This window comes from Ambystoma mexicanum, chromosome 3q (assembly GCF_040938575.1).
Source record: "Ambystoma mexicanum isolate Mex_15411 chromosome 3q, UKY_AmexF1_1, whole genome shotgun sequence".
Classification (NCBI taxonomy): Eukaryota; Metazoa; Chordata; class Amphibia; order Caudata; family Ambystomatidae; genus Ambystoma; species Ambystoma mexicanum.
In genome coordinates, this window is record NC_090926.1 from 340739629 (window position 1) to 340762797 (window position 23169).

At 44.0% G+C, this 23169-nt stretch overlaps 1 long non-coding RNA gene across 1 annotated transcript in view; it reads left to right on the top strand.

The window, feature by feature from the left end:
- Positions 1 to 14072, top strand: part of LOC138581862 (uncharacterized) — a 169719-nt gene extending 155647 nt beyond the window's left edge. The window contains exon 3 of the long non-coding RNA XR_011304832.1: positions 14022 to 14072. This is a non-coding gene — a long non-coding RNA (uncharacterized lncRNA). The remainder of the gene's footprint in view (positions 1 to 14021) is intronic.
- Positions 14073 to 23169: the final 9097 nt, after the last annotated feature.

The following is a 23169-nucleotide window of genomic DNA, read 5'->3' on the forward strand; positions in this document are numbered from 1 at the left end:
CGTCACCCAGCAAGTCGTGGGAGGTGACAATTGATCAAGTACCATGAGCAGTACGAATATTGCTGATATGATTACCAGTTTGAAACCATCCTGTGTGCCAGGACCTGATGGGTTAGTGAATATTCTATTGAAAAAGAGCCCTTTGTTCTGGGCAGAGATCCTACATTTAATGTACACTGAGATCTTGAATAGTAGAGCGATCCCGGACAGCTTGCAGTATTCAATTCTCATCGGAGTATTCAAAAAAGGTTCGCATTTGGATCCCCGCAATTATCAATTGGTTGCTATGCTGGATTCCAGAAGCAACATTTTTGCCACGATACTTCTAAAACTTCTGGGGGAATGGATTGAAACCTGCCACCTTCTCAATCCTCAACAAGTTGGCTTTAGGAAAGGTTGCTTGACAGTGCAAGCCATGTGGGCCCTTCAGGTTTTGTCGGCTGATGTTTGTAGCGGTAAAGACGGAGCACTTTTCCTCTGCTTCATCGACTATTCAGCCGCTTTCGACTGTGCAGCACAAGAACGACTATGGAGTAAATGAAAATCTTGCGACATAGGCCTACAGTTACTCCATTTCATTCAACTACTATATACCAAAACATCAGTCTTAGAACAACTATCGCAGGATGGATCTGTCAAAGCACCTGTTGCCACCAACAGGGGTCTTAAGCAAGGGTGTTTTTTAGTACCACTGCTGTTTAACCTATATGTTGCTGACATGGGGAATGACTTTGATAAATGTCATAATTTTCCTCCACTCCTTGGTGGCAACTCTACCACATGGATTAGCCCAATGGATGATACTGTTATATTAGATTGCACCCCGCTGGCCCTACAACATTCTTTGGATGCTCTTTCGTAGTACGCAAAAAATAATCATATGAAACTCAACCATCGGGAGACTAAGATCTTACAGCACCAGCGTAAGGGTAAAAAGCCCATGAATCATAATTGGTGGTTAGATGGGATAAGATGGAAAACATTAGCACTTATTGATATTTGGGTTGTCCTTTCCATGGGGTCCCTTTTTCCAAAGAGTTTGGGCCACCAGTGTGCATGAAAGTGCTTCTCATGTGGCAGGTTCTCAAAGATTTTATCAATAGGGCTGGGGGAGACTCTGTGGAAGTCTTTCTGGAGGTCTACTCCAAGTCGACCATCCCAAGTCTACTGTATGGATTAGAATCTGCCCCGGGTGTCACTGCCAAGTGGTTAAACAGGATCGAAGGTAAACTATTGAAGTCAATGTTAGGGTTAACTAAAACTGTCACAGTTGAGGCCCTGGGAATGGAGCTGGGCGTGGTTTCTCTGTCCACTTTATGGAAGATTAGATGCACCAAGATTTTAATGAAGATCCTCGCAGTGGACTCTACCATCTCCTTAAATACTTTAATCCTGTTACTTGGCGCACACAGGGCTTCCAAATCAGGGAATCTAGCTAATCTGATTCTGACTAATATGGTCACTACACACTTCGAGGCCAGTGATATGCAACTTGAGGACTTGTCCACCCCTGGGCCATTCCTGTCGGAGTTAAATCATTACTATGGGATCGGGTGACGACTTTAGAAGCCCTCTCCCTACTTAAGCGCCATGCTCCATTTGTAAAACAGGGGTTCCACTGGTATGAACTTCGCAGGGACCTTATGAAATAATGCAGCTTGCCGTTGAGGCACTTTATTTTATATTTACATTTGAACATCTTGCCTGTTTGCAAGTTCACTAGGGCTCGAACACAGGAACCACGCAAACTGTGGCTTTGTCGTATATGCAAGGCTAAGGTGGAATCCTGTAGACACATATTGACAGGATGTACGGGTTACATTATGGCAGATTTTGTGCAGCTCCAGGGGGGTATGCAACAGATTAATTTTGGTCCACGATATTCTCTGCTGAACCACTGGTTATGGTTGCCTCTGCTTTCCACATTTGGGAGATAGTTAAAATCAGACTGAACCAAGGAGAGCCATACACTAGTAGGTCTAATATCCAATTTATACAGCGACATGTGTAGCAGCTCTTATTTGTTTGTCACTCTATTTAGGATGATTTTACTGTCATTTTCTCTTTTTATTTAATAGGTCTGAACTTGTTGGGACAAATGTTTAAAGGGCATTTATTTGTGTGTTTATTATTTTTCCTTTTTGATGCTTGTAATTTTGGTATGCAAAAGGCTTGAATTAGCCATAAGCATTAAATAAAAATATGTCCTCTGAATGTTAGAGGGTAACCACTGTGTGATCTACAACTAGAAGAACCCATGTAAATATTAGTTTTAACTTCTCTGTAGACTATGTTCAAAAACAGAAGAAATAAGACCAAAGTATCAGGTCAAAAATTACCTGTGTGGGATTCCAAGATAGCGGATCTTAGCTGAGGACGCAAGAGTGTCGGGCTCTGCTCCTGAAGAGGCCTTCAATGTCAGGCTGGGCACGTAGCCCATCAATAAAGTGTTTGCAGCATTCCTGAATAAATAGGGTGTCCACCCCCACATCAGCATAAATGCAGTCCTGAGCAAATATCCGGAGGCTGTAAGCAGGGTTCCCTAGGTGACGCCGCTCCTCCGGCTCAAAGGCCCATACCCGCGCCACACTCCAGAGGGATACAGCCCGCAGTGCAGTGCGGGAGTTCACAGGCGCAAATTGAAAAGGAAGGCCCCCTCCAGCACTACTGGGCCAGAGGAATAGACTCCCACGCAACCCCACACTTCACACAGGAATTCTTAGGGGTATAGGTGGCAGAGCCAGGTCCCCCCGTCTACAATGGCACCGACCAAAGAGGACATTGAAGCATGGTTCCAAGAATTTCAAGAAAAACGAACTGCAACATTCCAGAAGCAGTTTGCTGCAATGTCCTTCTTCATATCTGCTAGTGAATCAGTCACTGACAGATATGAAGAAGGACATTACAGCCCTAGAACAACGTGCTGACACATCGGAACGGGCGCAGCAAGAGGTGGTGGATGACTCCCACAAAAGGGAGGAGGCCATTGAAGATCTGGCTAGAATATCCCAAAATGTGGAGCTGAAAATATGAGGACCTCGAAAACAGGTCCTGCACGTCGAATATCTGCATCCGGAATCTCTCAGAAAAGGTTAATGATGCAGAATTAAAAGGCACGGTCCTGCAGATATTTACAGACCTCATGGGAGAGAATGGGGCCGGGGATATCCTGTTAGATAGGATACATTGAGTGGGGCCCAAACAGCATGAACCGGGTGCGCAACCAAGAGATGTGGTAGCCGCACTGGCTATCCCCAGAAAGAAGCCATTGTATGAGCTGCCAGACTTGCAGAGCCAATTACCCATAACGGCTTGAAAATACAGCTGTATCAGGATCCAGGCGACTCTTCAGCAAAGGAGAGAGGGATGGGTCCGGTGGTGGGGGCACTACAAATGAAGCAAATTAAATACAAATGGACATTCCCTTTTGGCCTCATCTTCCTGTGGGACGGCCGTCAGCAGAGAATCCAATCACGGGATGAGGGGCTTCGGCTTCTGCAGCTGAAATAGGAGGATGACCCTCCTATTTAACTCATTTGCCAAGAGTGGCATATTTCTCAGTCAATGGAGGAGTCTAAGATAATTCTCTTTCCAAAGCTGGACAAAGACTCAGCACAGTGTGGGTCATACAGGCCCATCGCCTTCATAAACATTGAGGTAAAAATATATGCAAAATTGCTGCAGAATCTCTTGGAAAACTTGTTACCAAAGTGTATTAATCCACATCAAGCCGGGTTTATCTGGCACAGCCAGACCCAGGACAACATCTGCCAGGCCTGGCATCTCATTGAGAGGATGGCACGGAAAAGGGACCCGGCTATTTTGCTCTCGTTGGATGCAGTAAAAAACATTTGACAGGGTGGAATGGCCCTTCCTGTTCAACATCATGGAAGCTATGGGGTTCGTGGCAGGTTTTGTGAACATAGTACGGGACAACTACTGCTGCATGGTCACCAGATTGCTTATCAATGGCCAGATATCCCAAATGATCCACCTCGAGAGGGGCACGTAGAATGCCCTCCACCTGGAACCCTTCTTAACCACACTCAGGATGAGCCCAGAGCTTAGGGGAATCCCATTCGGCAGGAAAACACATGGAGTAATAGCTTACACTGATTATATGCTCTTAACACTGTCAAACCCCTGGGGCCTCCCTACAGGGGGTGGTCAGATAAATTGTTAGGTTTGGGGCTGTAGTGGCTTCAAAATGAATATCTCAAAATTCGAAATCCTTAATTTGTCATTGCAGGGAGAGGACATCGGGAGGGCCAAGGGGTTGACGCATTTCAAGTGGCTGCAAGGGGGCATTCAGCTACTGGGGGTCACTTCAACGCACACTCTGGAGGGGTTGTATGGGGCAAATGATCAACCTCTGCTGGGGCCCCTTAAGCAACAACTACACGTATGGGGTTCCTTCGCCATTTCGTGGTTAAGGAGGATCAATATGATTGAAATGGTGGTACTGCCTATGGTCCTTTACTAAGGGTACCCACGCAGAAGGGTGGTTTAGGTCTGCCAAACTTCCGTCCCTATTATCGGGTGGCCCAACTTCGGGTGATTAAAGAGTGGTGTCTGGGAAGTTCTGAGAAGAGATGGGTACACATGGACGAAGCAATCATAGGCGCTCCACTAGGGGAGGATCTGTGGCTGCAAAAGTCTAATCGCCCACTGAACATACAAATATCAGTAGTCACAAGAGTGGTAGAGGATGTGTGGGACAAGGTCCTAGGACTCTACCAAATCACCTCCTTTCTATACTCATATACATCCCTGTTTGGAAACCCTCAGTTTACACCCGGACTAGAATGAGGCGTATTCATGAGTTGGTCACGGGCGGAATGCACAAAGCTCAGGGATATGTTCCAAATCTTTCACTCAAGCCAAAGCTGAATTGGGCTTAGTAGAAGGGGATCGGCACTGGCACTAGCTGGCTAACCCCATTAACCGAGGGGCAGCAGTCAGACCTCTTACGCCAATCGAGAAATACCTGATTGGGAACACAGGTGATACGCACTTGGTTTCAAACATATACAAATTGGTGTTAGATGCAGAGGCTGTAGCTGCACCAAAGTATAGAGCCAAATGGGAACATGCATTGGGCGAACACATACAGGAAGAAAGGTGGGAATTTCTATGGAGGGATACACCCAAACTGGCATGAGCCGTACAGATCAGGGAGTTTTGGCACAAAATGACCCAATGTCACTATACCTTGGGGCGGCTGCACAACATATTTCCCATGGTTTCACAAAATAGTTGATGGTAATGTGGGGACTTAGGGGATTGGCTGCATGTCTGGTGGCGTTTTCCAAAGCTGGGGGTACACTGGAAGGCGGTCAACGACAACATGCAAACAATATTCTGAATTCAAGGCGCTACGGACCCTACTCCGCATGGGAGAGGAGAGTGATAGGCCCTGGCCGAAGCACAAAAGTAAACCATACTCCATTCTTAGTCTAGCAGCGCTTTTGGTAACTGCGCAGAAGTGGAAGGCCAAAGACTCACCTCCTGAACGAGACTGGCTGATCAAGGTCTGGAACTTTGTCTTGCTGGAATGGCTTATCTACTCTCTACAAGGGAATCAGGCCAAATTCACATGGGATCGGGAGATGGTGAGATGGTGTTGGCTTTCTTACAGGATATTTATAAAGCACCCTACACTAAAAAGCACATAAACTCTGTATTCTAGGTTTACATTCAGGTGCTTGACTCTAGAATCAGGGGAGGTGGGTGGTGGGGGGACAAGTCGGGTTGTTGAGGGTGTTCACATTCTGTCTTAATGAAATGTCAATAAAAAGAAATAAAAATGAATAATTACCTGTGGTTGATAGTTCAATTTCTCTAAAAGATACATTCTACTTGCGCTCCCTTTTTACCGTCTCCTCTTTGTGGAAGCATATCTTTTCTAGTGGAAATCAGATAGGCATTCATTAAGGGAGTGGCCTGTTGGTAGAAGATTAACAAAGTAAGGCTATTCCACACTGAATAAAATGTACTGGCTTACCAGCAGCTATTTTAGAATCATATTATTATTAGAATAGCTGAAAATGTATAACGTCGAACCGAGCGCGTGGTTTAGCCCTTAAATAGTGCGTAAAGGTTTACGCAATGACATCATCATGTATCCCAACGTGATGATGTCATGACGTTAGGCTGTTTGTCTACCTAGAGTTTTAGGATGTCATAAGCAAACGTCATCAACAACAAACCAAGTATTAATATGGGTGTGCAGAAGTTAGCTATTGCCTAATGAGTGTGGACCAAATCTTGATCTGCATGTGTGACCAACGTTCAGGGTTTGCGATGTTTAGGTACATGGCTGTATTCCTATTGGCAATATAATTCATTCATAATCAGAGTAACAACAAAGTCCAAAATAAATAACAAATTCGCCAAATCAAAAAATAAATGTAATATTAATTCACAATTAGAGGTAAAAATCCCCAATTTCACTTCACAGATCAACAATAGAAAATAGAAAATTCACTTGCAGGTAAAAATGATCTTAGTATTCTGATTCAAAATAAGACTTTCTTAGAGTACATTCTGCCATTCAATTAGCTCATTAAGTCCATAAAAATGGCTCTATGTCTGGAAAATACATTTGTGTTCCAGATTTTTGAACTTTCGAATCCATAATAGATTGATGTATGCCTTTTACTTTCAAGACAACAGTGCAGAAGAATTAATTTATTGTATGTTCTGCTTGTACAAAATGTTTGGCCATAGGGTCTGTGCTCTATCATTTGAGTTTTCACTTTACCTTTGGTTTTTCCAAAATATTGAAATCCACAAGGACATTGAATCATATCAATAAATTGTCTTGTGTAATAATTAGTCAGGCCGTTTTGATTCCATTATTGTGCCAAGCCAATGTCTATTGATGTATCTTTTTAGTTTATCCACACATAGTGCACACGGATTGCAGGGGCAATGGCCTTTCAAGGGATTCTGACCCCACAGTTCTCTGTGATGGATTTAGTAGACAGAGGTTTATGTCTGATATAATTTTTCATAATCAGGGAACCTATAACGGTGCTCTTCTTGAATGCAAAAAAAGAGAATGGAATTCATAGAGATACCTTATAGTTTAACCCATCAAGACACTGGCCTCTTCACAAGTTTGGCGGTGCAGTAAAAATGTGGCGGTAATGCTGTGACCACTGCATTACTGAACGCCAAACTATGAGTTGGGCAGAAAGTTGGAGGATTCACCTACAGCTCTGAGTTTGAGGTAAGTACACTGACTTTCTGCCCATTTTTGGTGCAATTACCATGATGCAATTACCGCAGTGGAACTACTTCCACAGTAATTGCGCCGGAAAGGCCCCATTGAGTCCTATGGACAATAGAAAATGGGGGCTTACACTGCCACTGCCATTTGTGATCCGGCAGTAAAACCGCCGGACCCAGCGGTGGTAATGGTAATTGCATTAGGCAGTATCCCGGCGGTTTACCGCCAGGATACCGGCCAACTTGTGATGAGGCCCAGTAGTATTTGTTAGCTAGTTCTGAGAGAACAATATATTGTTTACTTGTAGATACACATTTAGTACCCATTAGGCATTTAACCCAATCCAAATCTGACAAAGCTAATAAAGACTTCAAAACTTACTTCTCTGTCACATGCTTTGTTGGATCTGCCATAGACAAGATCAGTTGTTTGTCAAATGTGTTGAACTTTCATGGGCGAGGTCAAATGTTGCAGAGTAAAACGTGCTTTAGTTGCCCTGTGTAAAGCATCATGTGACCTTATATGGTCTGTCATTAACATGGTAGGTTAGCATATATATTTTTCAGAGTCTGCGATAGTGACTCTGTAGACATGTTTAAATTGGACTCCCCACAGGCATTTTTGAGACTTAACTCCATTTGAGACGAATCTTCACAAAACTTTCCAATAAAATATAAACCCACTCTTAAATTTTAGAAACTTTTGTGAGGGGGGCAATTTATAGGGAAGAGACCGAATGCATACATTTTCCCATTAATTTTCATAGGCAAGCTTTTGCTCTCACCTACAGCCCAACCTTTAGACGGATTTACACCAAGGTTTTGCGAGGAGCAGGAGTCTAGCGTAACTTTAAAATCTTCTGTGGTTTCTTTTGGAATGATACCGAAAATGGTCAAAAACAAGTTGCTGGTCTGCATCCAGTGTGTGTGGGATCTGAACAGAGCTGGATTTGCTAGGATGCATGCCATTGCCCCAGAGGGGCCACACACGTGCCCCAGATTTAGTAAAGACTCTGCAGGATTTTGACTTATGTTTGGGAGTGTACAGTGATCCAGTGCTATTGGAAAGAAATGATTGATAACATTAATACATTGTTTCATAGTTCCTACAAATGTGTCCCATTGTGCCTGTTGGGAAAATGGCTGGGCACCAAAGGGGAGAAACATAAGAGAAAAATGGTCCACTTCTTATTGGTATTTGCAAAAAGTAGGATCCCAATATCGTGGAAGTGTTACCAGGGCCTGCTTATCCCACAAATGTGACAGATGTGAAGGGATGGGGTTTAGCCGAATCAGAAGTGCTACGCGAGGAAAAAAAGGTACAGATTGAAGATGGTATTTTAATGGACTGGGGGCATTTGCTGAACGCTCTCACAACTTCTCTGGATCTAAACAAAATTTAAGAAGGCCCCATTTTGCGAGATCTGTATTTTAGTTCCCATATATGTGGTAACAGACGGGGAGTCAATTGATCAAATATTACCCAAATTCAATACTGGAGGAAGTAAGGTGCTATGAGGACACTCATGGACCTGACCTGTGGGAGTGGGGGGTGGTGGCTTATATCAGTGCAATGTTTGCTACATCATTCTTGGCAAGGGGGGAAGAATAATTGTGTTTGGGTATTGTGATATACGGTACCATATAATACATGTCATCAATACCTTAAATACTGTGCTCCGAGAACCCCAACCGGCCCATAGAGTCAGGGTTTGCTCAGAAGCACTTAAAGACAAGATAGTGGCACCCATGAGATGGATGGCGGTGCAGATTTATTACTCCAACACCAATTAATAAGGACAACTCAAACGGTTTGGCAAAGGGAGTCTGTTTAATGACAAGTAAAAAAAACAGGGAGTTATGAATATCAGCAACTGTGCGATCTTCCTTCTTGCTTCAACTCCAATGAACTTCATAAAAATCCTAACATTTATACTAAAAACTCATCATCCTTGATGTGTTAACACTCAAAAGTTGACATGCAATTCTATTGGTTAGGAAAAGGTAACTATAATATAGATATTATATCTGTATATGGTAACGGAGTGAGGGGATTGGGAAAACACTGTCAGGTGGGCATCTAAGGCCTTCCTTCAAAATTGACTACTGCAGACATCACTAAAAGTACGACGTCCCATTTGTTCTACTAACTATAGGACCCTAGATTACTTGGTCCACTGTGATTGGGTTGGCACCAACCCCATGCATACTTTTTCACTTTGCTTAGCAACACGCAGAATGGTCAGCCAGGTGCAGGGTTCCCTTCAACTCACCTGGCCTTCCTCCAATCAATCATTACTTTAGTGGCTATGTTTCAATTATTTCGTAGTGGTTGGCCTCGAGACTACATCTTTTGCCTCAATATCTTCTCCTGCGTTGGTGTGGGGGTCTTGCTCTGTTCGTTCGGCTGGTCGCGTGATTCAGACACCGTGGTTTTGCCTTTTCCTCAACAATTTGTGTATTAATTTTATGTTCACCCAACAACTGCCTTCGCCTTCTTATCGTGCCCCTTCAAAGCAGTATATTCTGGTCCTTGCTTCAGGTAATTGTAGCTACTGCTCGTTCATTTTGATGGATACGACCTTGGTTCCTTAGGCACAAGTTGCCTCTGCTGAGTTTCGTTTCTGCTGCTCAGCTCCTGGTTTCGTTGACTGTGAAACCTTTCTCGAATGGCCTTTTGTAATTTTGTTGATTTTGCTTTTTGTGCAAAGTGGAAGTATACTTCATATAAAGTGCTTTATTTGAGGTAGATATGTATATGGTGATTGCCGCACTTTCCCTCTACTAAGCATAGCAAGCCACATGATTCTCTTAGCTTTCTTGCGGTTCCAAGCGTATGTACACATGTAAACTGGTCAAATATCTTTGCCATGCTTACAGCTTAGGCTTCTTTCATTTGATATCGCCTTCACACTCTAAGTTCACGATATCCTTGTTCATGGCGTTTCGTCTCTTTATGTCATTCTCTGGTCGTCATTTCTTCTACATGTGAGTCATTTTTAGGTTCTTGAGACGTCACCATTCGTCTTCCATTAAGACCTTTTTGGTTTCTTCATGGACTGTACTCAGACGATCTTCATTCCGTTTCATTTGTTGATATGGTTTTCTCAATGGATACATTACTATCCATGGTTTCCTTGGTATTGGTACTTCAATAGCTACTGTTCTTCTGATAGGTACTGGACAGAGCCCTACTGCGGCTCCCTGCTGGTTTATTTGCTCATCATACGTCACATATCTTGGTGTGAACGTTCCTGGCACTTCAAAATGGGTGATTGGAGTGCAGGCTTTATTTGGGACCTCTTCTACACTCCCCCCTCTGGCCGATTCATCGACCACTTTCTTTGGATCCATCTTATTTGGCTCCTCTGCATTCACCTTAACTTCATCGCCTGAGTCCATTCTTTCTTCATCTTCTGTGTCTATACATGATGATCCGAAGAAATGTCTCTTTGGAGTCCATATTTTTATTACTCCTTTTAAACTTCTTGGTGTTCTTACGTGTCCATACTTGTTCAATGTCATCAGCTGACATTATCCATTTGGGCTGCAGTAAACTCATCTTCCCACATAGTTTCTGTGTTTTCTGGGATAGAGAAACTTTGTTCCTTCTGGTGCGTGAATGCTGGCCTTCACAAATTCTCTCATCTCCTCATCAGTCAGGTCTTTGGGCTCCCATCCTGGCTTGACATCAATCATGATGTTCATCCCTATGGCTTTTTTCGCAGTTTTCTGGCACTGGGATATTATTATCTTGATAACAGTAATATCATCACAAGTAGGGCTCCTAGGAACTTGAATGCATCTGCCATCCATTGTGGAACCCATGAGAATAGTGATCAAAACCAGCTGTCATCATCAACTTTGTCCGTCTCATCAATCATCTGGTTCTGCAGTTTTGCAGTACCTATGGCTTCTGTTAGAGTTCCATTTTTCTCATTGTGAGAAGGTATAAATGTGCAACATGATTCTCCAATTTTTGCGCAAACTCCTCCATCCATGGCTCTGATCATGTCAAGCACATATCTATTCTGGAGAGTCATCAGTCGGACTGCTCTTAACTCTTCCTGATTGTGTTGAATCCTTTTATGGTTGTGTTGATGGTCTGCAGTAACTCCCCTCTGGTTATCTGCAACCATTTAGTATTTGCTCCAACTTGGAATCTTGGCATGAAGATTGTTGCGAACACTGATGAGGTGAGGCTAAACAGCCTGTGTTCATATGGGATTGCATGAAAGGCTTCTTCTGATTTGGCAGAGAAGTAATTCTCCCTTTTCGTTCAGGTCAACAGTTCCACAGATCTCCTTTTCCTCAGATGTGCATCTGCTTTTGGGAAACTGTCAATATTCAGGTCACTTTTCGGGATCACCAGCGCTGGAACGTGGACATTCACTATTACGGGTATGCCTCCCCAGTTTCTGATGTATGCTTTGGATCCACATGCCCAATAATGATCCATAATCACTGCAGTTCCATGCATCATTCCTGAAGCATCAAAGATTCGCCCACAGTTCTGATTGTCTCCCATCTTCCGTGTGCCATTATTCCTGAAACACAATTTTGAGCTCTCCAGTGGCACTATCTGCAAGGGTCCTCCTCTGTCTTCGACCCATGTCAGCAGATTTGCAAGCCTTGGCTATAATGACTTGCATATTCTTTGCGAATTTTCAATTGCTTCCTTGCAGGCTTTGAGGACCATCTATGCCCTGCAAATTACTACTCCTTTCTCCCATCCGCCTGGTGAATGCACTGTTCCCCAAATCTGCATCTGGCCTCTGTTTTTCCAACTTTGAACCTCTTCTGCAGTTTTTCCTTGGACATTTAGTTTCTGGTTCACTTCCCATCTGATTTCTGCTCCTTTCACTCCAGGTTTCTCGAACATGATCACATGATTCTTCGTATGAGCTCTGTCTCTTGTCTATATGTCTTGAACATAATCATCTTCATCAGGATCAGTTTTTTCAGTTGCCCACTTCAGTTAGGCATCACTACCCATGATCTGGCCTCATAGCTACATGCGAGAGACAGTGTGCTGTCTGGACATCAATTTGTACAGCTACAAAGATCTTGGACTTGCCCATGCTATATGGTAGGAGTACACACACAAAGCATTGCCCCTCTGAACTTCGTCTTCCAACTTCCTTCATGTGTTGGTACCAAATGTTGTTTCCCAAATGTGCTGTGCTGTCCAAGTAATCGTTTAGTTTGTTGTTGTCTCCGTGCATGCTTCTCTTGATTCTTAATGTTTTCATGTAGTTCGCTATAACTACATCCCTGAATGTATCTAAATGGCTCTTTCTTACTGGAGGATTCTCAGGTATCATGGTCCATGGTGCAGGCCTCCTCATCTGTGCCATTTGAGTAGACAAAAGTCTGGCATTTCTTCCTTTGTCCTCATGTATCTTTTTGCTTCTGGTTAGAAATGTCTGCATCCACTCTGGCTTGGGTTCAGTGTATGGCTGTACTGTGGAACTTGTACTAGTCCCTTTTACTGGAACATATATGCTCGGCAATGTTGTCTGTGTGGGTTCATTCTTCAGCTCTTCTAGCATTTTCCTTTCTTTGGCTATGAATGGCCATACTGTGTCTGCTATCAGTTGTGCTTGTGCAGAGATTTTCTCAGAGTTTGCTCTTGTCTTTCTTGGTGTTGGCTCAAGAGTTTCTGATACAGCTGTTTCTGTTGGCTTTCTTTCCAACTCTTCTTGTCTTTCCGAGACGTCTGTTTCCTTCATTTGGCTCCTTACTTTACATGTAGTGAGATTTCCCATAGTAGGCAGTCTTCTCTACTGCTTGGGCTTGTGGTTCTACAGACATTGACACTAGGCCTGGGGTATGTGCATTCAATGTTTGCATGCATGTGGTTGTCAGTAACCTTTTTTCATTCATACTCTGCCGACCCTGTCTCCGGTTTTTCGATTTGCTTGTTACCACAAGTGTGTGTGCTAATCACATCCATCTCAAGTTCACTCACTACATTATCAGATCTCCTAAGGATTAGAATTACTATAAAGGGCCTGGGTGCTTTTGTGGGCACCATACAAACATCATTAGGTGGATGTACTGGTGATCTTTACTGTGTATGTTCAAAATGTATCAGTTCCCAGTTCATGCCTTTAATCTGTTTCATTCCAGAAGACATGCTGTGTCCTTGTCAGTATAAAAAATAAAAGAAAAATACAACAAATTAAATCTTTGACACTGCTCTCTCGATCTGTCCCTCGGCAGAAAGTTTAAAATCTTCCCAAATAGTTCTGCTGATGGTTAGAAAGTTCGATTTACATCACAATTCCATGCAGGAGCATGCCCATCTGTGCGGAATTTGCAGGGTCTCTGATGTATGTGAGGACATCAACCTCGATCGGTCTCCCCACAAGCTCTGGAAAATCCTCAATCAGGCGGAAAAATACATTGCTTGCCAACCTGCTGTCTTCTGGTGACAGGGACATTTGTCCTGTCGTTGCTGGAATTTGGGACTGTATACTTTCACTTCACTGTGAACAGTGTCTGCACTTTCCGTTTGTGTGGAGAGCCACTTGAATGTCTATACTATTTAGGATTATGCTCAGACGTTCTGTATTCGCTGGATCTCGAAGAAAAGTCAATACGTCTGTCGTTCTCCTGACAAGTTCTGGACACTCTTCGATTAGGCAAAAAAATAATACATTGATAAGCTCATTTGCTTCTTTCTCCGCTTGGGACATTTGGCTTTTCCTCGCTGTACTCTGGAAGTAGGAGGAACTGTTCGGCAATCACAGAAAGTAATCTCTTTATAATCTTTTCGTTTTCAGGATCTTGAAGAAAGTCAGTGACGCTTGTGAGCCTCCCCACCAGTGACAGGTACGATCTTAGCACTAGATCGAAGTATGTCACCAAATCTTTGGTGATGTTGCTACTGTGGGACACCATAAGTGATTCCGAACAAGGTTATCATGCGGAAAGAGTCAGGATATTGGTTTTTCTTCCAGCTTATGTGTCCTCGATCAAAATTTCGCATGTTCTCTTTTCCTTATTAAGGCTTCAGGGTGCCTCAGTCTAAAGTTCTAATTCGCAGGCTATGTTGTGGTTTATAAATGCAATTTTCTTCTTCACCCTGCAACTAGGATGCACAAAGTGTCTGTTTTTTATGTCCTTATCACCTTTTTTGCTTAGAGGAATGTCCAAAGTAAAACCACAACTTTTGCACAAAATGTCCTTGTCTTTGCTTTGCTGTTGCTCATGCGTCCTTCTTCCTCGTCATGGATCTCGTCTGCACGTGCTGTGGTTCTTCCCCATTGTTTGCAGTCTCTTCGCGCTGGGGTGCAGGCAGGGGACCTTCTCCGATGTAGGGTTTGATATCGCCCAGAAAAATCCAAGCTCTTCTGCCTTGTAGTTTCACTGCGGAATGAGTGCAAGGGCCCATAAAACCTGGGCTCGTCCCACCTTTTCCTGGTATGGTTTTTTTATCAACACTGTGTCTCCAGGGAAAACCTATGGAACACAAAGTCCTTGAGCTGTGCCTTCAGTAATATCTCATTCTGTGTTCCGTGCTGCCCTGCACCCTTTTTGTCGTCGCTGCGGCTGGCCTGAAATTATAGTAAGGCAAGATGTCATGCAGTTCAAGTAATTTTGCATTTCAGACCCTAAGATTTCTCCTGTTGACTGGGCATCACATCTAGCTCTGTCTCGGGGTGTCAGCGGAGTGCACATTCTTCTTCCTGTGGCTATTTCATGCGGCGTAAGATGATGGTCGGAACCGGGTTGGTTCCTGAGTACATACAGTGCCAAAGGAAGGCAGTGCAACCATCACTTCCTTAGAGTAAGTTTCAACTTGGCTATCCTCTCCTTTAATAGGCCGTTGAGCTTCTCACAAATCCCGTTATCTTGTGGGTGGTACGCCGACGAGAACCTCTGCTTTATACCAAGCAGCAAGCTAATCTGTTCAAAAACCTCATTTACAAAGTTGTTTTCGTTATCTGATCTCATGACTTCACATACCCCCCACCTGGGAAATACCTCTCTTACTAAAAATGTGGTCACACAGGTAGAGTCTGGGTGTGTACAGGGACCTGCTTCGATCTCTCTAGAGAATGGGCACACCACAACAATTAAATACCTGTACCCGTTACATACTTGAATCATATCGACATAATCGACATGCAAGTGTTGAAATGGTCCATTAGGCCTTGGGATGACTCCTCTAATTACCTTCAATGTGTGCCCAGTTGTGAACTGTTGGCAAATTATACAGTTCACCAGAAAAAGTGCAACATGCTCCACTAAGTTCGGTATGAACCAGTCTTCCGCGAGTGTTGCAGCTAGATTCTCTTTTGCTGGGTATTGTAACTGCTCCAGCGCTAGTTTTAACAGGTCTATAGGCATTACTGGTTTACCAGTGCTGTCTTGTCTCCACAAGCTGTCAGAGAGGTTTAAAGAACACTCTCGCTGCTTCCACAACATTTTTTCCTCCTGTGGTGCCTCACCTTGGAGTTCCATCAACTGTGGTTGTCCCAGATTGTTATAGCTTTCAGGTGCAATCCGTGCAACCATAATTTTCTTATTTGTGTGTGTGACTTCCACTTCCATGATCATCTCACTCTTGGAAGCCATTGTCACAACTCGCCTGCCGTGGAGACTATACCTAAGATGGAGACTGAAAAGGAGGTAGAAGAAGGACTCCTTCCCTGGACTAGCTGTGCGCATTCTAGTCTTTTGACTTTATATTCCCGGAAGTTGCTAACGCACTCGCGTTGCAACTTCCAGTACTTTGGAAAGTGTTTCCCAGCGCTCGCGTGTAATTTTCCTTTTGTCCTCCTGGCCGCATTCCGAACGGCCTCCCCTTTCCGTTGCTGCCGTTCTCGGACGGCTGTTCCTCTGTATGCTGTCTACTGCTTACCTTCTTTGAAACTCCCTCTTTCCTTGCTCGCAGTTCTTGCGAGGTACCTGCTACTCTTCTGCAACCTAGCTCTTCCGGATTCCTTGCATCCTGCTGCTGCTCTCTTGAGTGTTTATTTGGAGCTATTGTGTACTTTGCCTACTCCTTCAGGTTCTCAGTGCATTCTGGGATCAATAGTCCCAGCAAGATATCACAACCTACCAGGGTTTTTTCGGCAAGGCTTTTTCCCTGGTCTGGGGTGGGCTCCCTGGGGTCCCCACTGCCAGGCAAATTGCATCTCAGGCAAAGTGGCCTCTAGTGGAGCCCATACCCATCGCACCAAACCAGGGCTAAGGATGCACAAGAAGCCCAGCGACTTTTGGAGACAGAGAAGAAAGGAGATACCAACGGATGAATCCTGGGACTCTGATTCAGACGGTGCCTCAGCCATAAAGACTTCAGGTGAGGAGGGGGTTGGTGGAGATAACAAGGATCAGACTGAATTTGAGAGCCATACGCGTGGCTTCCGTGTCTGCTGCTTGGTTTCAACATGAGATCAAATCTGTCCCTCTTGTGTGAGCGGCACACTTTACGACCGCCATGCCCACTGGGAGCTGTAGTGCCTTGATCAGCCTGTCCAATAAGGCTGTGTGCTGCACTGGCGTGCCATCTGCTCGGAGGTAACCCCTCCTTTTCCAGCACGTTAGGCCTGCGGGCACTGTTGATGTCACATAGGCCGAGTCACTGTATACTGTCACTTCCTGGTCTTCGTGATTCTTAATTCTGCAGCCTGTGCTGAATAATGAGATGGTATTCATGCACTAAGGAGTACTCAAAATTCTCCATTGTGGTGTGTTTCATCACATCGATGCCTGTATATCTTTGCCCATTGCTTTGATCGATTCTCGAAGAACTGTCAATGAAGACCCTTTCTCCTTCTGCCAATTCATTTTCTTTCACTCTGGGAATTTCATCATATTATTCTTCATAATTTGCACAGTCATGGCTCTCTTGCAGTGAATGGCTCTGCTATGAACATAACTGGGTTCACTATCTTACATCGGACTATTTTAATCAATGGATTTGGTATGATCACTTCATAAGCAGAAGCTCTCTGAGATGTCAGTGTGTCCTTGGGTTCTCTAGAATAGCAAATAGCGAGTGCTCGACGTACAACATCATGGAGCATCCCATTACAATTGTAGTAGCCTTCTCAATAACGAACGCTGCGGCAGCTAAACTTAGTTCACATGGGAAATGCCCTCTGATCAGTGAGTCCAAATTTCCACTATAATATGCCAGGGGCTTATACCCCAATGTGGTTCTCTGAGTGAGTACTGCCATCATAACGCTGCCATTTTTGTGCGAGAACAGGTAACATTCCTCGGCATAATTGGGGATTCCTAAAACTGGTGCCATGCAAATGGCTCTCTTGAGTTCAGCAAATCCTTCATTCATGGCCTCAGACCATTCAATCTTTTCCTTCGTCACTTGGGCTTTCTTTAGGGCCTGAAGCAGAGGCTTGGTGTACAAGCTGTAGTCAAAGACCCATGCCCTGACATAATTGCACAGGCCTAAGAAGCTCTGCATCTGTTTTACTGTGTGTGGCCTGACCGTGTTCAGTATGGCTTCAGCTCTTTATGGGGTAACTCTTTTCTCCTCATGCATGATCAGTTGGCCAATGTACAGCACTTTTTGTTGACAATATTGTAACTTCGCTTTGTCAACCTTTCTCAGCCAATATAGTGAAGAGCTGAACAGAATCGTGTCTGCATTGCTCCTCTGTCGTGCTGCAAATTAAGCTGTCATCCACATATTGCAGGGCAACACTTTCGAATGCAATATTGCTTAGGTCCATCTGTAGGAGTCTGTTAAAGATAGTAGACTCACAGTACCCCATGGGGTAGCCTGGTACTTTTCAGACGCATCTATTTTAACGTAAAAGACGTCAGATCTTGTGAGTCCCAAAGCAACGGGATTGAGAAAAAATGCATTTTTCAGCTCAATCACTGTGAAATATTTTGCATCAACGGATATATTACATAGAATTATAGCGGGGTTTGGGACTAAAGGGAACTCAGCCTCAACAATATCATTTATTGGGCGTAAATCCTGAATTAGCCCCCAGGACCCTCCCTTTGATTTTTTGATCGGATAAACCGCAGTATTGCATGATGACTCTGACGTCACTAAGATGCCCTGTGCCATCATAGCTGAAATTGTCTTAAAAATGCCTTCATCTGCCTCCCTGGACATGGGGTATTGTCGTACCTTCGGTAGAATCACTCCTGGCTTCAGTTTAATCTTCACTTCTCTGACTCCTTTCAATAAGCGTATGTCATAGGAGCCTGTAGTCCATACTGAGACAGGGCCATGTCATCATCGAAATATTCGGGATGGTTCTATGCCAACATCATTCTCTGGGGCACATCTTTTTTGATCATTCTCACCCAAAAGGTGAGGCTCGCCTCAACTGTTGTCTCTCCCATATCTGCTTGCCCATTAAACAGATCATCATCAGTGACGTCAGTCAATCTGTATCCTTCTTCAATGGTGATTACTATGCACCATTGTGGGCCTTCATCGTCCTAACCATCAATCAAAGCCATTTTCCCTCGTACTGCAGCTGTGTGCATCACCAAGGGAAATACTTGTCCCTTTTCCTCGTGCATAGGTATTCTTGGCCTGAATAGAAATTCATCTGGGACCTCATGATCTTGTCTGCAAGGCCTGGCAGCCCTGCCATTAGTGCACATATTCCATAAGCGAATAATTCGGGCTCTAAGGGTGTAGCCCTCATACCTGTGTGTCCTGCATATGCTCTAATCATTGCGCATACATCTGAATAGTGCATTCCTGGAGTTGAACATATTATGCCCTCCTCCGTGAATGAGATTGTTACATTTAACTTCGTCATTAGATCTCGACTCAAGATTTTTACTGGGGTTTGTCGTGAATATAATAGAGGCACATTCATCTCACATTCTCCTATAGAGACTGGAAGTGCTTTGGTAAAGGGAACACGACTTGTAGCTCCTGTGACACTCTGAGTATTTATGGCATCACCGGACAAGGAAAACTTGCCTTCACGTATACATGAACGTGTTGCTCCCATGTCAACTAAGAAGGAATATTCATTATCCCCTATAACGACATCCACCTTTGGTTCCCGGTGAGGGTCTGGTGTCACTGATAGGATATAACACATCAGGGTTCCCAGTGAGCTGTCCTAGTACATATATAGTTTTGGCCCACCATGTGCTGATGGATTTCCCCCATTACCAATGTTACCCCTCATTTCAGGGTTTGCAGCCTGTCCTGTACTCACTGTCTGTGACAGTTGAATCAGTGACTGTTGGGACTGTCCTGGAAAACTCACCAAATTCTGAGGTTGCAAGCCTTGTTGCGCTCCTGGTGCTTGTTGTTGCACTGTGTGATTTTATGCATCTCCCTGGTGTAAGAATGCAGGTGGATTTGCCATGCCTGCTCCTATTCCTTGGCCGTTTTGCAACATTCCTTGATTTCTGCATGTGCGCGCTAAATGCCCTATCATCCCACACAACCAACATACTGGCCGTGGTTTGATCATATGCCCGTTTGACACATCTTGATTGCCATGTTGTATGTTTTGAAAACCTCCTTGACTATTTGGAAAACCTCCTTGATTACTCTGCCATCCTCTCCCTCTAAATCCTCTTCCCCTAGGGTAAAACCCTGTGTTGCACTGATAATTCTGCTGTGGATTATTCACCTGTTGCATGCTCGATTTGTCTGTGCTAGTTATCATTGCTACTTCGAGAGAATATTTTGATAATTTCTTCTATACTCATTTTTCCTCTTCACCCTTTTGTGCAGCTTCTTTTTTGTGATTCTTTTCTTGTAGCAGACTGCAATAGTGTGCAATGGTCAGCTGTATTTCTGACCATGGTTTAGCCTCGATTCCTACCAATTTCTTGAGTTGTTTCTGTACCGGCTCTGGCAGCCCTTGGCACAATATATGGTAGAACACAGGTATAGATTTCCCCCAAGAATCATGAGTCTTGAGTACCCACGCGTCTTGAAGATTCTGTATGTAAATCAACAGATCGTCCGACTTCTTCATTTTCCGTGTCATTATAACTTCCATATCGGAAGTATCTGGGTATAGCACTCGTAGCGCTTTCCAAACTGCAGCTCTGCAATTGTTAAATGGAGCTCCGTCATGCACGGTATTAACTGTGGTCACACCAGGATAACCTGCCCGTGTCCACACATCGTCTGCTCTCTCACCAAGTATGGCGATTAAGAGACCCTTTATGGCCCCTATAGCTAACGTGTTCCCTCCTGTCATTTTTACTAGCTTCTGTATCCATTTTCCGGCTCCCGATGTCAACATGAGAAGCTTGTTTTTCAAGTTTTCTCGATCCATGTGTGGCCATGGAATATATTGTGGTCTTGCTCCCCCTTTCTCATGTAACGGAAATTGGGATGTATAGCCCTCTCTCTCTTCTCTCATTGTTCTCCTGTCTATTGCAGGGGTAATGTTCCTGCATCGCCGCCTACCTGGCAATGTCCTTTGGCGGCTCACATAGGGTGGTGGTGACACCCCCCTCTGACCGTGAGATATTTCTTCGTGTCGGTCTGACTGCATGACTGACTCTGATGCCCTCGGTGAAGACTCACTAGTGTCTGACCACCTTATCCCTTTGTCCCTCGAAACCCGTCTTTTTCGCATCTCCTCTCTGTCTCTCTGTTTTCTTCACGCTCCTCTCTTTCGGTGTCAGGCATTGTCTGTCCCCAACTCATGCAACTTCTTGCGTCTTCTTTGTTCCTGCTAATTTCTAATCTATCTAGGGATAGTTCCCTATTCCCACTACTTTGGGAGACATCCTCAGTGTCATAAAGCTGGGTGCTCTCTAGGCGCTCGTCTTCCCCCTCCCTTTGGGGTACTTGTTCTAGCCCCATATCATCATATATTCTATCGATCGTTTCTCTGATGCTTCTGGTGTCAAAGTCATCTTCAATGTTCGCCCTAGACGTGCCTGGTACTGAATCGGACTCAGGAAAGAATTTTTTGATGTCTTCCCAATCTACTACTGGATCAGGTTTTTTAACCCCTCGTTCCATATATTCAAGATCGCGTGCTCTCTTTCTTCGCTCAAATTCTCCATCATCATCGAATTCTCTGTGCTTCCTCGCTTCTTCTCTGACCCTATCTTCTTCCTCTTTCTTTTCGTTTCTACATTCATTGGCCCTCCGGATTTTCTCATCCCTTCATCTCCTTATTCATTTCTCTCATATTTTTTGCTCTTCCTCTAACTTACGCTGCTCCTGCCTGTCTTGATCATTGGCTGCTCTTTGTTTACGATCGTACTGCCTTTCTAGCTCTTCACGATATAACTGTTCTAGTCTCTGTCTATCTTTTTTCCTCATTCTTTCGTTTCTCAATCCTTTTTCTTTCTCCTTCTCCCTTCTCTGTACATCGTCTTTTGTTTCACGTCATCAATGCCTTTGCCATTGAGTTTCAACAAAATCTGCCCTCCCATCCATTCGTTCTTTGCCAGTGCTACCTCATCAGTTCTATCCTCACTTCCTTTCCATCTTTTACCTTCTCTCTCCTTATCGAGAGATGCACTTCTCTGTGTCTGGTCCCTTCTTCCGTCATCGCGTCTCTCCTTGTCTCTTGGGACTGTGGAGGTGATATCCTTATCTTTATCTTTACCTTGATTTTCATCACTACTTTGCGTAGGTGACTCATACGCCGGGTTACTATACCCTGTGGCTACTTTAAGTTCTCTTAGTGGGTATAACCCTTCGTCCTTATTGCCTTCATTCTCCGTTTCAGATGGGGCGGGTGTTGCAGTGGGCATCTCACCCCCCTATGTGCATACATTAAGTATCCATTCTATTGGCGGCTCCTCTTCCTTCTCCTGTTCATACATTTTCCAAAGCTCTAAAATAGCTAGGCGTTTGTCCAACTTTTTGCCCGTGTATGTGGCATGCAAGTATGTTGTCATGTGTTGCAAAACAGATTTAGATAAGGACCTGCCCTGTGGCCATGGCATAAACATTTTGTGGGCGGTTCCTTTAACCCACTCTGTACTGTATTTTTTCAGCTTAGGTGCCTGTTTCAGCAACTGTTTGCACAGGTGTGGTAATGGAGTTATGTTCTCCATGCTTATTTCTGTTCTCTTTCCCTTTATATAACTCTTGTCAAAGCTTCACGTGACTTAAACAATTTCAACAGTATGAGAGAGCACCAATCACTGCAAGCTCCAATCATGATTTTTCCACAACATTTTATATCTCTATTTTTACTCAATAAACATCAATTCGTATACTACAATATCTCAGTTATTTAATCGTGCAAATATTATGTCGGTTCCTTCAAGAAAATGTATTTATTTATTTATTGATTTATGACGTCACAATTAACAACACATAAGATAAACGTTAACAGACTAGACGAACTCCACCTGGCCACATGTACCTCTGCCTCTAGTATTACCCCGACATGGAGTTTAAAATGATCCCTTTCACAGTGTCTTTAATCGCTGTGGTAGCCTACTCGTTCCCCTTTATTTGGGACTCTGGATACAAGTTTCTTCTAGCCGCTTGTATAGAAGTGTAGGAATAAGGGGGAACATCTCTCTTCTTGGGTGTCCTCCCTGGTAACCTCTCTCTTCTCGGGTGTCCTCCCCGGTATCTTCCCTCTATCTACTTAATTATTCTTGAGTCAATATTCTCTTCCATATATATATATATATATTCTTCTCTACTTCTAACTATATTTTGTTTTCCCACCTCCCTCCGTTACCTTTTCCCTTACTTGTTTCTAAGGCATGCACTTTTGCCAAAGCATTAGTCTTTTTCACTCACCGTTCTCATGTTTCCTCTCTGGATCCTCGGGATCACTGCCTTCATCACGGCTTTCTTCGGCTTTTCTCCCGCTCATCTGCCCGTAGGTGTAGGAAGGGGTTGTGTTGGGAAGCATGGGTCACTTCAGACCTCGTTATGCAGATTTTTGCTTTTATTCTACCACTGTCTACGGGGAGCTTCACAGTCTACTCAGCCGAATGGCAAAGGACTCGTGATATTGCCGAGGA